Genomic DNA, 14154 nt, shown 5'->3' with positions numbered 1-14154 from the left:
ATTCAACGCATGATATGCAGCTGGGCATTCAGAACAGAATTAGACACCCTCTTTAAGGGGGGAAGAGAAGGGAAGAAAGGTGATGATATATGCCATTTCAGAATTTCACAATAATTTATTGCCTAAAAGTGGAACATTACTTTCCAAAAACTTTGTGTTAGATGCTGAAGGTCAGGGGAGGACTGGAATGTAAACCTTTCCTCAGAGCTTCTAAGCTGTTAGCTACAGAGAGATTCTTAATCCCTGAGACACCTGATGCTCTCCATCTACCCCACAGACAGCATCATTGCCATATGTGGAGGAAAGCCAGACATCTGCTTCAACATGAGCTCTAAAATATTTGATTTCTGGGTTTTTAATTATTTGAGTCCCAGTTTCATGTTTTTGTAAATATTATTGAGTTATGTAGTGAATATACATGTATGTTAGGTACCTACAGTGTATATTTAATGATTTTATATATTCAGTGTGTATCTATAAATAAATTGCATACAGATTGTGTTTATAAAGAGAAAAGAGAGAAATCAATTTAACATTGTTTGCATATATACTCATGACTGCATCATTGCTCACTGTATTTTGTATTTATTGACATATTTCTTACAAATCAACTTTAACTTTCTTAGACTCCACAAGCAATATCCAGAGCAAAGATTTCGAACTCAAAAAATCATCTTAAGTGCAGCTGGCTGTAAAGCTCAGACCAGATTTCTGTATCTTGCAATGTACCTGTCCTGAGAAAAGGACTAATTTTTAGCATATTGCTCATCATTTCTTCATGAATTTCACAGGATCACAATTGTTCTCTTCACATCCCATTTCTAGACAGTCCTGAATGGGACCTATGTCAAAAGTTAAAGAACTTTGACTATACAGGCCCTCCTTAGGACCTTCAGGGTCCTCATCTGATCTCAGAGCTTCATATTAGGCTCTCTGAGGTAGCTGGATTGCTTTACCAAATGATACACAAGTTCATATATTTTGGTCTGTCTGTGAAATTATATTGCAGTTATTACTGCAATATTTGAGGTTTTAGCTGCCAATAGCTAATGGCTGGGGCAATAAATTGTATGACTTCAGTATTGCTTTTAATGAGAACATCTGATATTGACTATGTAAACCAGACAATACTGGCTCGCATAGGACTAGAGTTATTTTCTTCCTGCATGTAAAACATGAATCAGCATCTCATTGCAGTGCTCAATCTGTAGAACTATCCTTGAATTGAAAGTGATGAGGACAAACAATGAAAATGTCCAACAGGAGATTTGTGTTAGTAAAATGTATAATAATTACTATTACTGTCTGTAGCAAAATCTGATTTTGGTTGCATAACTTTGAAAGGCATAGTCTTGTGTTTAAAAACTGAGATGTATTTGGTTATACAAAGACCTCTTATTTTTGGTCCTTTGCATATTTACTTTGCAATGCCTTAAAAGTATCAATACACTTGAAATCTACAGTGACACCATCATGGACAACCATTGGTTTCATTTTTTGGAACCATCTGGTTGTGAGTAAGGGGCCTGTGATGTGGACTGAGAAATGTGCAAAGAAATCTACAAAGCTTCCATCAAACTTTTTTGAAGGAAATTCTTCTATCATGGCTTTTCAGTGCATGGAATATAACACTTCCACCAGCTTAGTCCAAAAGGCATTATTGTGCTAACTCAGGTGGTGATGCTGGCATTGCATCTGGTTAACCAGGTTGGTTTCTCTAACAGAAAGATTGGATGTAGGATCCATGAAACTGAAACCTGTGACAGATTTGAGTACATAAGTTATGTTTTTGGGGGTTTTTGGCTTTGTTTTGTTGTGTTGTGAGTTTTTTTTAGCAAATAGTAATTGATAAAACCTGATGTTTGTCTTTGTCCTTAAAAACATCTTCTTTCCTGTCTTTTTGGAAGAAATTTATAATATATGCTTTTTTCCAGTAATTAGACACCTCCCCCAACTGCCACAATTCTATAAAGATGATGGAGAGTGACCTCACACTGCCAGCTCCTTCAGCACTCTAATGATGTTCATTAGTAACAAACCGATGAGAAGAATTCCTGTCAGAGTGGCAAGGGTACGTGATTGGATGCTTCAAATTACAGATATCTCTTGGATGTTGAAAGTCTTTACTCCACATTTTGTGAGAACCTGTGGTTGAAATGTCAGTGGTGGTTGTGGTGGACCTGTGGTTGTAAAACTCAGTAAATGGGTGTTAACATTAACCATATATTAATATTTGAATTAAACAAATTGAAGTGTTGTGTGGCGTGAAAATCTCACAGAACTGATATCACTGCACTCAATAAGGTTCATTGTCCACAACTTGGCTTAAAGAAGTATGGAGGTGTGTCCTGGAGAGGACTGTTTGGGGAAAGACTGGCTCCTTAGCCCAGAGGATTAGTTAAAATGAAGGAGGTAGATTTTAGTTGTCTGGCAGAAACCTGTCCAGTGTTGCTAGATTAAAATATGCTGATGTGACCACATATTTTCTCAGTGTGCTGAAAATATGAATCACTCATCTATGCAACAGTATAGTCCAAAGCAAGAGACTGGCTGGCATTCAACACATCCCATTTTACACGTATCATGGGTGAGATAAACTGATCTTAGAGGAGCCAGCCTCAGTAGTGTCCTACTTGATGTATCTTCCTCCTCTCCTCTCCTTCCCCTTCCCTCACGGAGAGTTTTCACTTTGCTTTCTTAGTTAAATTTGAAAATTAAATCCTGCAAGTCCGGACTTGTGCCATCATGGGAAGTTATCAGGGCTGCATTCTCTTCTCAGCTGCTGTGTGTCTCTGGCCGCTCTGTTTTCCCATGTCTGAAATGAAAGTAGGACTTGCACAGCTTCTGATGCATTTGATGCTCTGCAGGTGAAAAGTGCAGTGCTGTGAAATGTTGTGACTGTACAGCAGCATTTATGCTTGTGGAACGATGACTACATTCAAGTTTAGAGCCTTACTCACCACCCTGAAAAATAATATGTATGGAGCACTATGAATATAAACCACTTGTTTGGCTGTCTGATAGAACCCTTGCTAATGTAACAGTTCAGACAATCTGAATATTCCCTTTGGGCAGATACCAAGGATATTTAGTTTGTCGCTCTTCTGCAGAAATGAACACTGGACCACTAAAACAATTGATTTTTAATGAAATCTGATGGGATTTATGCTGTTTTGTTTTGGTTTTCTTTTTTGACAGAACGAAGGAATAACCATGTATTCTCCTGTTTTCTAGTATTTCTTCTTATCTTCACAGTTTAAGGGAGCTGATGAAAGAACCAAAGGGTTACTTTGTAAATATATTATTGTCTGAGGAGCTTTCAATCTTAGCAGGACTCAGTGAATCAATTACACTTGTTTCATCTACCTGAAAGGTAACCAGTATTTAACTATTTCACATATATATTGGAAAATTAAACATTTATTAATATTTCAAAAGCTTTATGAAATTTCTCAGAACACTTAAAATTGAAAAACTTTATGCTATCATAATCATTGTTTGTAGTGAAAGAATCCTTCAGTTTTAGATGTTCTTGTTCCTGTGAGTGTTTTCTAGTTTCCTCTAAATTTCCTGAACAGAAAGGGTCTGGTATGTGAACGTTTTATGAATACCAATAGTTCCTCAATTGTTTTGACGCAAATAAATCTCATGTTGTTGAGATGTCATCCACGTGACCACTTTTCTGTAGTCTGCACTTTTGCATTTCAAGGAGCTTTCTATCAATTGAAAGAGGTGACATTTTATGTTGATTTTGAGAGGTAGGATGGTCCAGAGGAGAGGTATGTGCTATCCCTTTTCATAAGAGAATTGTTTCCTCATCTCCTCTTTTTGTTTTTCTTTTTTCTTTTTTTTTGCCTTGCCCTATTACAGTCATTCAGGATATGAAAAGAAAAACACAATTCTTTGTTTACAGCAAACACAGCATTAATGTATATCGTTCTTTTTGCATTTTCTTTCTGATCTTCCAGCGTGCAGAACAATTTGCCTGCAAATTCATTTACAGCTGCTTTTGTGAGCCTGTCTGAATACCCAGTAGAACAGGAAAATTTGCGAGCATAAACAGGCAGAAATATTTCCTGCACTAGCCATTTGGAATGATACATTGGAATGATACATTTGGAATGCTGACATCTCCAGCAGAAGGATTACATGCATATGCAGCACAATGACAATGGCTGAGCAAAAGGCTCATGGGATACTTTGGCTGCTCAGGGGTGAACTTGAAGGCAAGAGCACATCTGCTCTTTTGGCTCGACCAGATCACGTGGAGACATCCTTTCTGCATATTAGCACCTTTCCTTCTCCCCATTGTCTCTTGCAGCTGTCACATGAGTTTCTGGGTGCTAATTTCTAACCTCTTCTAGTCAGTGACTGTTTCTGTGGCTGGCCTTTGCTGATCTTCATGGTTTTGCCTTACAGAAGTAAGTGAGCCAGCATAGCTGGTGATGATCCCTGGGATGAAGTCTGTTCACCTATACCTGTGAGTAAGGAGAAAGACTGAGCAAGCTGCTGCCATGGTGGAGAGACTCATCACAGAAACTGATACTGAGCCCACAGCATGGCCCAAATGACCCAAAATCATGATACCAGACTCTGCAGCATGCCAAGAGCATCCACTAAGAGACACTGTTCTGCACTGCATTTTCTGGGATGTAATACACCTATGTACTGCCAGCTTAAAGCAGTAGCCTTAAAGATGAGTAGGGCTTCTCATGGTTGAGAGGTAAATTCTGCTTAGTTTGGTACTTGTATACTTGCAGGCACTTGTCACTCGCCTGTTCTCTAGATTCTTGATGGTTTCTCCATAGTTTTACTTTGCCTCTTCCTCCAGGCAAGGATGATTGATTCATAAAGGACACAGTTGTACTTTGCAAAGTCAGCATCGGCAATATTATAACTGTGTGCACAGTCTACAATCTCAATCAACTTATTTTAAACACTGAGTGCAGAGGAATATAGAAGCTGATAATTGCCATGTCCCTCTCTCTCTTTTTTTTTTTCTTTTTTTAACATATGACTGAAAAGGAAGCATTGTTTCTTGTAAAAAAGCAGAGGCAGGTTTTATTTGCATTGTGTCTTCACAGTGGATAATGGCCAGTTAAGTTGATTGATGATGACTGAGTGTTTTTTGTAGGAGTAGAAACACAGTAAAGGTCTTCTCCTCACTCTCAGGGCCCAGCATAAGAAATTAGAAATACATGGTTGAAAGGCCAGAGTATTTGTGAAGAAACATGGAAGGAAGGATGTTCCAGAAATGTGTCATCTTGGGTCTGAGGCAGGGGTCAGATTTTGACTCTCAGTGAAGAGGATTCGACTGACAAAGCATACATATCATGTAATCTGTGCAAACATCAGGGCACTATCCTGTGCCATTGACTTTAGGCTTCCTCACCAGACAAAGTGGAATTTCTCATCCTGTGAAGAGTCCAAGAACTCAATTATCAATTCAAGGTCAGAATAATTTAATTCAGTCATTATTTTCTTGCCTACTAACCAACAGGCAACTCTCTCTCCATTATCTAGGACATTCTAGGGAGAAAATCTGAAATGTTTAAGGGAAGAGGAGCACACCTTTGCCACTTATTTTCTAAAGGAAGACAATGGATCTGGAGACTTTGGCTCTCTACTGGGTGAGAAGGAAGAACTTTATTCTTGTGGGCCAAAGGATTGCACTGGGGAGCATAGTCCTCAAAGGGAGTACACAACCTGCTCTGATTTCTCATGGAAATGAAAAAGTCTTGAAAGATCCCCATATCCATAACACATGTAGACAGCCTTTTTTGAAATTTTTATTCCAGATTTTCCCTTGGACATGTTGCAGAAGAGAAGAAGAGAGTATGAGTGCAACAAAGAAGGAAAAGAGGACTTGACAAGAAGGTAAGGAATGAAAGAAAGAGGACATTATCAGAAGAAAAAGAATATCACAGTAAAATCCAGGATGTTTACATGTGGAGGTGCAAGTTTAATGAAAGTGGTTAAAGAGAAGCATGAAGTGAAAAACGTACAAGTGAGAAAGACAAAAGGCTGTGTAGAATGTTGTTCAAAGAGATACTATTTTCACATTATAAAAGAAAAAGTTATTTCATTAAAGCTGATTCCAGGTCAATGATTTGATTTTTAAGTGCTGAAGTGAAAGTGGCAAATATTTTTCCAGGTTTAATTTTACTTTCAACAAATCAGAAGTGTTGTAAAAATAGACATAAAGTTTGATTTTAAGGGAAAGAAAATATAATACTTTTGTCAATTTGATATAAAACATAAACATTTGTTGTTTGGAAACTTTGTAAGCCACACTACAGAATTTTTCAGAATTGTGCAACACAATGTGTTTGGCACAGTGGGATGGGGTTTTTTTGCTTAAGGAAAAGGAATTCTGAAACAAAGAAATCTACAGCCAAAAGACATTCTCCTCTTTCACAGTGCCTTAGGTGCTGCAATCACTTTCTGTTTGCTGCCTTTGCTCAAAGCTCACTGTAACTGTTCACCAGGGCTCCTGTGACAGGGCTTTGAGCTGTGAGGACAGTATTTTCACTGGTTTTATTCTGTTGGACACACAGCATTGGCCTCATGTTTTTATACCTTCAAGCCCATATACTGATCATATAGACGGTTCTTACAGGATGCAGCTGCCATTGGCATGAAGAATTTCTTCTTACATCTTTGCTGCAGCTCATAAATTTTAGTTTTTACAACAGAAACACAAAGCTTAGAGCACAGCAAAGCAGGCAGTGGTCACCTACATGCCTGGTCAGGATTAGCCAGTGAAACACTGCACCAAAGCTTTGTGCCAATCTGTGTGGAATGCCTGTGGCCAGCTAAGTGTGCCAGAGTCAGCATGAGAAGAGCATCACAAATGGGAACAGCCCATAAGACCTGCCAGAGGTTGTGATGTAGGTATGAAGTGCTGGGGGGTGGGGATGGGAATGAGGATGAGGATGGCTGCCATCACTGTTATAACCTGATGTTATGGGGGAGACTTGCCCCATAGGGTAAAGCTTGCCTCACAATGACTCCCACCTGGTCACAGAGAGAAGCCTTCTTTGGCTTTTCCCCCTGCTTGTGTCTTTCTATTCCCATTGTTTCTAACACCTTAAGTAACTTGGAAGTTGATATATATATCTTCACCTCCAGACCCCACTAATAAAACTTTGTGCATTAAGCCTGTCTCAATGCCCTTCATGCAACACTTATTCAAATTCAGTGCTTAGTAAACTAACTTAGTAAAAGTTAACATGGTAAATGTGATTTATTGCAGGGTTGGCTTACTTGGAAACTGTCAAACATATCCTTGTCAAATTCTTCTAGGCTTGATCAGAGTTTTTATCTCACAAGATATAATAGGCACCCAAAAATGTCTCTGTGTCTTATGTGGATTCTGTGTCATTCATTCCTGTTGTTTTCTCCTGACAAAGAGAGAATTTTAGCTTGAGAGAAGGATTGGCAAACCTGTACTGTCACAGCATCAAGTGCCAATAGGTAGATTGTCAGGAAAAATCAAACCTGAAATGCAGAGCCAAACCAGCAAGATATTCTTACTCTCATCATTGCTTGCTTGCCCCCATACATTTCCACAGTATCTTAGATTTAAGCAATGGTTTTTGCACAAAATAGTCCTACCAGGTCCTCTGAGCGTATGATTTTATTCCTTGGCTACAGTGGACTAATATATATCCAGTTAAAGGCAATGGAAAGCAAAATGCTGTGCTTGTTAACTAGAGCCAGAATTTGGGTCATCTCCAAAAGATTTAACTATCTTTAGTTAAAGATAGTTAAAGATAGTCTTTAGCCATCTTAGTTGCTGGTGGCCATCCAGAGAGTTTATGTGACCTGTTTATGGGAGACTACATCACCCTAATTCTGTAAAAGACACCCCTACATACTGCTGGTGGAGCAGAAAGGATTAAGCAGCCTGTTGAAGTGCATCCCTCCCTCTGCAGAGGGAGCTTAAATGACTAATCTATGTTAGGTACTAAAGTTTTAGATGGCTAAAGTAGGTAAAATTAATCCCAGCCTAAGTGCTCTGCTTCTCTTTATTGTCTGTTTTTCTAACAGTTCTCTTGCTGTAGCCTCACCTAAAGAGCACGCAGCAGCCCTGTGTCCTTGGAAAGCGCCTGCTTGTGCTCTCTCCCTGAAGTCAGTGGGAGGTTTTGATTGCTTTTCACACCTGCAGAAACAAGCCCCTTCTTGTTTGCTACAAACGAGAGTATTAACTAGCACAGACAGATGCTGCTATCACAGCAGCGGAACAAGTTCAATGGCTCGGCCTGTGGATCTTCCCATGCTTCTCGTGGCTGCCCAATTCCCTCCCCACCCTGGCAGGGCAGGAGATCCCACCGTAATTATGCACGCATGTTTATTTCCACTTCTGAAGGTAACCAGGTATGGATTGCTCTCACAAAATAGTTGTCACCCAGGGAGTAAAAGTGGAGTTGCATTTTGCTCCTGGTTGGGTACACCTCATTAGGTCCACAGCCTTTGGCTCAGCTCCTGCCAGCGTAATTGGAAGTGACAACGGTACTGTTTTGCCACATAGCAGTCAGCATTGGCAGGAACAGTCAGATCAGAGGGACACACAAGGGGAATGAATCAAAAATATTACAGAGATATCATGAGATTACTAAATAAGTAATACCTCCAGAAGGGTGTGTCTTAATTTTATTAAGAGCCATTGAGGACAAACATCTATCTTAAATAATAGATGTCTGATCATGTAATTATGAAGTGCCAGTTAAAAGAATTAGCAGCAGACCACAGAAACTTCCAATATCAGTGGTAAACAGAGCTAAATGGAAGAGACAAAATGATCTTCCATTTTATTTTCTTCTGTGAATCCACCAGAAAGACCTGCATGTGTGGACTTGTTTTTAATGTTGTAAATAAACTTCAGTGAGCTGTTCACTGGTGTGTGAAGGGGTCACCCTGGCTGGATGCCACCTGCCCACTAAAGCTGCTCTATCACTCCCCTCCTCAGCTGGACAGAGGAGAGAAAATACAAACTTTAGGCTTGTGGGTTGAAAGAAGGTCAGGGACAGAGACCACTAAGCAGTTACTGTCACAGGCAAAAGAGATATGAGTAGGGGGAAATTTATTACCAACCAAATTAGAGAAGGGTAATGAAAAATAAAATTGAATCTTAAAACACCTTCCTCCCACTCCTCTCTTCTTCCAGGTCTTAATTTTACTCACGATTTTCTCTACCTCCTCCTCCTGCAGCTGCCCAGGGGAACAGGGAATGGGGGCTGCAGTCAGTTCATCACACATTTTCTCTGATGCTCCTTCCTCCTCAGGGAGAGGACTCCTTCCCCTGGCTCTTCCCATGTCTCAGTGTGTGATCCCACCCATGGAGACAGTGCTCCACAAACGTATCCAAACATCAGTCCTTCCCACAGGCTACAGTTCTTCATGAACTGCCCCAGAATGGGTCCCTTCCACATGGTTCAGTCTTTGGGAACAAGCTTCTCGAGTGTGGGTCCCTCATGGGGTCACAAGTTCTGTCAGCAAACCTGCTCCAGTGTGGGCTCCTCTTCCATGGGTCCTGCCAGGAACCTGCTCCAGTGCGGGCTTCCCACAGGGTCTGGCTGCAATTGCTCAGTTTTCCCCTGCCCTCTAAAATCTGTTATCCCAGAGGTGCTACTGCTGATGCTGCTGGGCTTGGCCTTGGCCAGCGCTGATTCCATCTTGGAGCTGGCTGGCTTGGCTCTGTCAGAACTCTTTCTCACAAAAGCTGCCCATGAAGTTTCCCCCTGACAAAACCTTGTCAAAAAAAGCCAGTACTTGGAGACTTCAGCCAGGCTTGTAAGTCCAGTTGGATAGAATTTATTGTCAAACCAAGGAAGGGGGGTTATATTTAGCTTACAATCACAGAACACCTGTGAACCTGCTGCTGAAATTGTCAGAGATGATACAGCAAACTAGGCTGACATTTCTCTAATCCAGTGTGATGTCTGCTGTATTCTGTAAGCAGTATCATTTGACCTTACTTGTACCACTTAACATATGGTCTTGGGGTCATTTGGAAATTAAAGGATCACAACAGGCAAATTGTTCACTTCTTCCCTAAAATATGGGAAATTTTCTGAGAAATTTTGTAGACTGATTTAGAAGTCAAGTGGTCAAGTGTGAACAGAATCCAGGAGTATTTTGATCATCTTTTCAGGATTTTTCTAAGAATTTGACAACAGCATTTTCTCTAAACTTCATCAAGTAATACAGTTAACTAAGTTGTGTTCCAGTAATGTGCAGGGAAACCTGTGTTGTACCACTACTGGATCCCATTCAGAAATAAGATAGAAGTTTATACCGATCAAAGGAGTATAAAATCTGAATATGATACTTAAAGGATTTGCCTGCACAACTTGTAACTAGTTTAATTAAATTATTAATTAATTATATTATTATGTACAGAGCTGTTCAATCAATGTGTGGACCAACCAAAACATATGTTAAACATGAAATTTCTATTAAGTTTTGCTACATAATCAAACCACATAGCACAGCACACTGCCAAAACTGTCATGTGGCTGATATAGTCATAAGGGACATAAAAATTAGAGCTTTTGGAAGTACAGCATTCCTTTATGTCAAAGATGATGGTATTGAAACAAATAAGATTGATTAGTCATATGGTTGTCTTTATTAGTACTTCATAGGAAATAGATTTCTTGTTCTATGAAAATTTAATACTGAAAAGAGCATTCATTTCTAACTGGAATACAAAGAAAACCATTCTTCAATTTATTTTGCATAGTTGACTTGTATTTTTTCATTTCATAATGGAAGAAAACACCTGTTTTAATGGAAAATTATGCATTTTATTTGTGAAAAGGAGCTGAAATATCCTTTCATTACAGTTTTGCTGTATTTTCCTGAAATATTGTGCAAAAAGAATATGCCTCATGAGGAATAGCCTACTCACATAAATATTTTTTATTTTACTAATCAGTAATTTCTGACTAGAAATGGCAAAAAATACCCTCTTTCCGTCCTAGACAATATAACACATACAGGTCTGGGATAATTCCGTTGGTTTTAATTGATTCTAATTTTTACTATTGTAAAAGAATTCAGTATCATGTCTCAAAATTTGTTTGATACTGTGTAAATCCTTCCAGTTTCCTGATATAACAGTGTTAAACTCTCTGATGAAGGTCTATTTTTGCACAGGATCTGGAAAGAGAAGGCATTTTTCCTTCTTGTTATGACATATTCGGAACCTGTAGTCTCTGCCTTTACTATAGTGTTTCTCTTCCTTTTTATTTGCTTTTATTCCAACCTTGCTTCAGTCTCTTGCATGGCACTGGGTTCACTGTTCCCCCTTCTTTGCTCCCAAGCATTATAAAGGCAAGGAGAGCTTTCATTTTAAAAGACCTGAACTGTGGGTGCAAGTAACATAGAAAAGTGCACCCTACTCTGTATTTGGTTTAGGGAGACAGGTACAGGGCTTCACTTCATTTGGAACTGTTTCTTATTTAGTTTCTTGAAGCTAGAGACTGACATCTTTGTTCCTTATGTTTTCCAGTGTGCCTCATTCACGAGGAAAAGTGGGCATTTGTAAGGCAGAACCAGCAGCTGTTTGGAAAAGAAAGAAGCAAATATTAGCTCTGCCAAAGGGCCATTATATAGGTGGAAAAAGCATAAGTAAGCACAATTAATGCCTCACAAACCCGAGGGCTACACAGCCATGCTGGGTCATGACCATTGGGCTCAGGACAGCCTCTCAGGGAGCAGTATGTATGCAGAAAGTAAGCAAAATAATATGAACTGGATGAAAAGTACAGGGTCCTGAAATACTAATGACAGACTTGCTCTGCAGCTCTTTTTTGTTTGTTTTGTTGCTCCCATCAAGACAACCACCTAGGAAAGTCAAGAATTAAATGGATTTTGTCTTTGGAGCTGTGATGTAAATGGTGCTTAAGGACATTTTGCCTCAGATTTGTCCATTCCTCTTATGTACTCTTTGTCTCTGTAAAACAATTACGAATCCAGTGCTATTCGTACTGACTTCTTTGCCTACCTGTGTCTTTTCTTGCCTTCAGAGAATCCTGCATGCAGTTTTTGGTACCTGTCCTGATTTTTTTTTTTTTTTACTTTGTGCTGGGGCTATCAAAAAAAAGACTGCCTGCCGAAGTGTCATCTCTCATTTAGGGGTGCTGTTTATTTTATCTGGCTGTAGACTCTCTCCTTGTTCCCTGCCTTTCCCTAGCAAGTGAGAAAGGCAGCCCCTTCCTCTGAGCCATATTTCACATGGGATAAATCTATCTCACACAAGCAGCAGGAAGGGATTTGTCTGTGCTGTGTCTCTAATCCGGCGTAATTCAGAGCAGATGGCTCAGGGAGCTGTGCATGTGGCCACCTGCAGCACCAGCCTGGCTGTCCCCATGCCAGCCTGGCAATCCCCACCCACCTGTGCGACCCGAGGGGCAGGAGGCTCCCGTGCTGCGTCCCCCTGCAGAAGTCCTCAGAATCTTTTCACATGCCTGCCTTACTTAATTATTTGTAATCTTCTGGAAGCAGGTAGTTAACCTTAAACCTCATTCTGTCCCTTAAAATCCGGTGAGCTGGAGGGTGTGGAGGAGGGCTGCGATCCGGTTAGCGGCTTAGCGCGCAGGGCTGGAGCCCCCAGGGACGCAGGGAGCTGCAGGTGCAGGGTGAGATGCTCAGCTGAGACACAGCAAATTGGCAGTGAGAACTTAACTTGCTATTTTCCTCTTGAGGAGTTGGGTTAAACACACCCTAGGAATAGCTGACTGTGGATTTCCCTAGTAGGGCCTGAGAAGGGCTGACTTCTGTAGTGGGTCTCATGGAATCTCCAGTTTAAATGTCCTATAGCAGGCTGTCAGCACTGCCAGGGGTTGTAAAAGACAAAGTCAACAGGCTATATTCTGAAGGGAGAAAGGATGTGGTTTCCTTCTGACCCAGTCTGACACACAGAATGGAATGCCTTAAATTTTCAAAAATCGTAAGCAAGACTCATTGCAACCCAATCAGATATTATGATATTATGGTGTTAAGATAAAAAAAATGGCATTTGAATTACATTCTGATCTTCAAATTTAGTCAAAAGGGTTTTTTCCATAGTCTGGAGGGCTAAAAACTTATTTTTTTTTAATGGAAGCTGACAATCTGTCAAAATAATTTAAGTATAGGACCTTTATGAAAGATACCAAATATAGCAGTGTCATGATAAAAATCACTGACTTTGGATCCATACTTTGCCTTGAAGCACACAGAGTGACAGACCTCAGAATTTTCATGCCAGTAAGAGCAGTTGCAGATCCTATCATTATTTACTGAAATGAAACATAGAACTCTTTTACTGAAATGTTTTCAGCTAAAAATCAGACTAATTAGTGGATTCAGACTGGATAGTTGTTCTGTCCCCATCAATCCAGCATCTGAATGGCTCATAAAATTAAAATATACTAAAAATTTCAAGGTCACTGTCTGTTTGGACTAATTGAAGTAGACTCTCTTTTCTATGAAGAACTATTTGCTTTTTTTTTGTTTAACATGTGATTCTGCACTTGATTTTGCATGTGCTCTGTTAATGCTACAAGTTTATGGGGTGACCGTGTTCAAAAGAGATAAGATTTGAATCTGAAATCAGGGTGGTTTGTAGTTTTGGTCATTAATCAGTGTAAGGTCAGCTACTCAAAAAAAAATATTGGTATTTAATACATAAATCCTTTCTGCTTGTATCTACTTAAAAGGACATATTGGCAGTATATCCACATTCATGAGGCATGAGTATATACACATTCCCCACACAGCGGGCAGAAAGAAGAGCAGAATATCACATTAAAAGATGTATTTGACAAAAGGATAAACTCAGTAATTAAGTATTCAAATTCCAATGCACCAGGTGGGGATAAGCTTAGAAACCCAGCACCAAAGTAATGCATTTATTGCTATTGAGTTTAATTTTACTCTTCTGCTCCACAGTGTTAGGGAAGAAAATAACGAATCCTGCACCTGTAAGAAGAAAAGTTTGCTTACCCTGCCTCATCTTGCTGTATTCTCATTTTCCTGATTCACACAGGTCTTGCAGCAAAATTCTAACCCTAATCCCTGATGCTTTCTATGTGTTCATCATCACAGAAATGAGGAAACCATACTTAAAGGGGGGAAGTGCCTGAAGTTATTCTCTTTTGGAAA

The sequence above is a fragment of the Geospiza fortis genome, unplaced genomic scaffold (assembly GCF_000277835.1).
Source record: "Geospiza fortis unplaced genomic scaffold, GeoFor_1.0 scaffold41, whole genome shotgun sequence".
Classification (NCBI taxonomy): Eukaryota; Metazoa; Chordata; class Aves; order Passeriformes; family Thraupidae; genus Geospiza; species Geospiza fortis.
This window is presented reverse-complemented; position numbering follows the sequence as displayed.